General features: G+C 63.7%; 1 non-coding gene across 1 annotated transcript; it reads right to left on the reverse strand.

Moving 5' to 3' along the window:
• Positions 1-1785: 1785 nt before the first annotated feature.
• LOC142867638 (5S ribosomal RNA) lies at positions 1786-1904 on the reverse strand. Its single transcript, XR_012916992.1, has one exon. It is a non-coding gene; the product is annotated as a 5S ribosomal RNA (ribosomal RNA).
• Positions 1905-3935: the final 2031 nt, after the last annotated feature.

Below are 3935 nucleotides of genomic sequence, written 5' to 3' on the forward strand. Positions count from 1 at the left end.
CCCGACCTCCCACCCCCCCACCCCACCCCCCGACATGGCGCAGGGCTCAGAGACACCTCAGACACTTGCTACCCAAAGTGCAAAGGGCATCAGTTGCTCCTCCAAACCCCCCCCCTGCCCAGCAGACCGCGTTGTCCAGCCAGCCCCCGGGCCTCCCTGGGGTGCCCAGCACAAAAGTGCAGACAACCACCGGACCCTCAATCTCAGTTTTCGGATGTTTTTGCCACTCTAAGGACCCGCAGGCCAGCTGGGCCTTCTGGCAGGACAGAGAGCCCCGGAATCCGACGTGGAGAGCTGGGTGTACGTCCCCACGAGGAGGCGGTCCCCACCTCCGCGGCTCTCCCCTTGCGGGGGGGAAAAGCAGCCACGGGGCCTCAGAGAAGACACCAGGCTGGGCGCCCGCCCCACAGTGGGGGCACGTCCCCCGCAGGCCACTTAGCGCCGGCCGCCGGCCGGCGGACGGTTGGGTGGCGCGAGACGCTGCGGCCGCCCTGCTACCGGGTTCCTGGGAGGGCGTCCTGGAACCAGCGTCCACACCAAGCCCTTGGAAGGCCCAGGCGATGGAGGAGCCCCGTCAGGCAGGGGCCGAGGACGGTGACGGCCCCGGGCGGGGAGGAGCGTGTCAGGCAGGGGCAGAGGACGGTGACAGGTGACAGGCCGGGCGGGAAGGAGTCAGTCAGGCAGGGGCCGAGGATGAGACGGGCTGGGTAAGGGTTAGGGTTAGAGTCAGGGCACAAGTCACAATCGCAAAGACCTGGAAGCGACCCGAGTGCCCATCGACCCACGAGTGCGTAAATGAAATGTGGCGCGTGGACACCACGGAGTGCTATTCAGCTAGGAGGAGCAGCGGTGAGAGGGCACCTCTCGTGGTTCTCCTGGCCAGAGCTGGAACCCGTTCCAGTAAGCCAGGTAGCCCAAGAATGGACACACGAGCACCACGTGCTCGCGCTCACCAGCAAATGGGTACGAACCGATGGACACCTAAGTGGACACAGAGGAATCACCTTCATCGGGTGGGTGTCGGGCGGGTGGGGGGAGGGGATGGGCATACACCTCCATTAGGAACGGGGTGGGTGCGCACCGACTGGGGGATGGGCGCACTTGAGGCTCTGACCCGAGGGGGGAGGCTGGGAGAGGGCAACGTACCCGACCTTAACATTGGTACCCCCACAATACGCTGGAACAACATCAGAGGTAAATGAATAAGAACACAGGGGGGAGGGGGGCACGGGCAACACATGTCACCTTAATACTTGGACTCCCATCATCTGCTTGAAAAGAGAGAGAAAAGAAAATGCAATCATAGAGATAAGAGACACTTTTTAAACATAATGAATCCGAAGAGAAAAGTAAAAGGAGGCCTGTGGAGCAGGTCTGGGTGTGACTCCGGATCCCCCAACATCAGGTGCCACCACCAAAGATTCCTACGTGTAGCCCATAGAACCCCAAAAGCAACGGGACGAGTTCTGGTCACATACTCCCTCAAAATGACATCCTGGCCTTCTTCTGGAACTCCCTCCCCTCTCAGACTCTCAAGGTTTCCTCCAGCGTGTCGGTTCCCACAGAGCAGACCTTTGGTCTGAGACCTGACAGTCCAGAAGCCACGCATGCTGCCGCGTGACGGCGGTGTCGCGGCTTGGGACAAGAGGAGGCCCCACGGTGCGGGCTGGGGCGCCAGGCACCGCGGCGGGCGCTGAGGGTGGGGGTGACCCCCACCCCGGGCCGCCGACTCGCTCCCAGAAAGGGGACAGAACAAGAGGCAAAACAAAAAAAAAAAAAAGAAGAAGCCTACGGCACCCGGTATTCCCAGGCGGTCTCCCATCCAAGTACTAACCAGGCCCGACCCTGCTTAGCTTCCGAGACCAGACGAGATCGGGCGCGTTCAGGGTGGTGTGGCCCTAGACGGCGGAGGGCGCCCCTGCCCCGCTCAAGAAGCCGAGCCTCTCTGCGCTTCCCCGCCGCCTCCTCCCCCCGCCCCAGGCCCCGCGCCGGCGCTGACCCGCACCGGGCCGGGCCTGTTGAGTTCACCGGCCGGGTCCGGCGGGCTCCGAGGGACGGGGGTGACAGGCGGGGCGGGGCGGGCAGGGAGCGGCGGGCCGGGGTGGGGGGCTGTCTCTCTATACACACACACACACACACACACACACACTCACACTCACTCACTCACACTCACACAAGATGCGCCTCCACGGCTGGACTCGCCAAGGTGGAGACCTTCCAGCCCCCTTCCTCTCCTCGCCTGGCCCACCCCCAGCTCCTGGCCGCCGCCGCCGCCGCCGCCGCCGCCGCCGCCGCCGCCGCCGCCGCCGCCGATTGCGCACGCGCGGGTCGCCCGCCCTTTGACCCCAGGCAGGGGCCGCCATCCCCGACAACCCCTTTCAGCTGTGCCCCCCACCCTGTGGGTGGGCTGCCGCCTATTCCCCCGGGCCCGGGCTGGGGCACAGCGCATGGGGGAGGGGAGCGAGTGTATGGGGCGTCTCTCTCTCTCTCTAGGGATGTGTCCCATGGGTGGGGTGGCGTGGTTTGTGGGGCGCTGAAGAAATCAGTCCCCTCCATCTCCTACCTCTGGAAAACGCCCAAGCCCTTGGAGAACTGCCGGCAACGCGACCGTGGGGGCCGGGACCCTCCTCTGTGTCCTCCTGTGGCCCAGTCCAAGGGGCCTGGGCCTGGCCGGGGCTGCATTGGACCCCGACCACCCTGGCGTGTGGACTCGCTAAAAATCGGCGATTAGATATTGGATTCCAGCTTCATTGAGGTCATTTCACTAATGAGTGCACCGGAAAGAGTTTCCTAATCCATCTGTGAGGGTGGCAACTGAAAGAGAATTTTAAAGCTGACAGAATAGGCGAGGAAAGGCATAGGAGATTTCCACACCCAGTAAGGAAGCCTTTCCCGAAATGGAAGAAAGAAACGAGCAAACAGAAACACCGGTAGCCCGCCAGGATGAGAGTCTGCCCCCGAGAGAAAGTACCCTGACCAGGTTCACCCGTGGGTGGGTGGCGAGCTAGCGGCATTCAGAAGAGCGAGGCCCGCAGTCTGTGCAGAAGACACCTGCACTCGGGTGTGTGTGGCGGCACGATTCACAAGCAGCTCCAGATGTTAAGCCAAGGAGAAGCCAGGGAGTTCCCAACGCCCCAGGTGTCCTCAGCCCACGACTGGCTGCTGGGGGAATGCGAAGCCCGGCTCCTTGTCTCAGAGCCCTTGTCTCAGAGCGGGACAACCAGGAGGTGTGACGTACACCCCGGGGTTCCCAGGAGGATCAGGCTGAAGCTGGGACTTGGCCTGAAAGTGTCCCCTCGCATGGCCACCCCCTTCCCCTTCCTGCTCCTCTACTCCTGGTGCCCCTCCATCCAGGGGCCAGACCTTAAAGAGTCACCCGCAAGAGAATCCTGGTCCCAAAGGAGCCTTCTGGGGGACCCGTGCTGAGAGAGGTTGTGGGCATGGCCCGCTGGGGCTCTGCCCGACCCAGGGCTGAGAGATGCAACCTCCCAGCTCTGGGTCCCTGCAGGGGAAGCGTTGGCAAGCACAGGGCCAGTCCTCCAAAGGCCCAGGTGCAGGGAGCCCAGGCCAAGCAGCCTGTGGAAGAAGCCACCCCGGGAACACGACTGCAGGCCACGGCCCTTCCCACCTCCTCCTCCTCCTCCTCCTGCTCCTCCACACCCCCCGACCTCCCACCCCCCCACCCCACCCCCCGACATGGCGCAGGGCTCAGAGACACCTCAGACACTTGCTACCCAAAGTGCAAAGGGCATCAGTTGCTCCTCCAAACCCCCCCCCTGCCCAGCAGACCGCGTTGTCCAGCCAGCCCCCGGGCCTCCCTGGGGTGCCCAGCACAAAAGTGCAGACAACCACCGGACCCTCAATCTCAGTTTTCGGATGTTTTTGCCACTCTAAGGACCCGCAGGCCAGCTGGGCCTTCTGGCAGGACAGAGAGC

The sequence above is a fragment of the Microcebus murinus genome, unplaced genomic scaffold (genome assembly GCF_040939455.1).
Source record: "Microcebus murinus isolate Inina unplaced genomic scaffold, M.murinus_Inina_mat1.0 scaf019_hap2_Mmur4.0, whole genome shotgun sequence".
NCBI lineage: Eukaryota > Metazoa > Chordata > Mammalia > Primates > Cheirogaleidae > Microcebus > Microcebus murinus.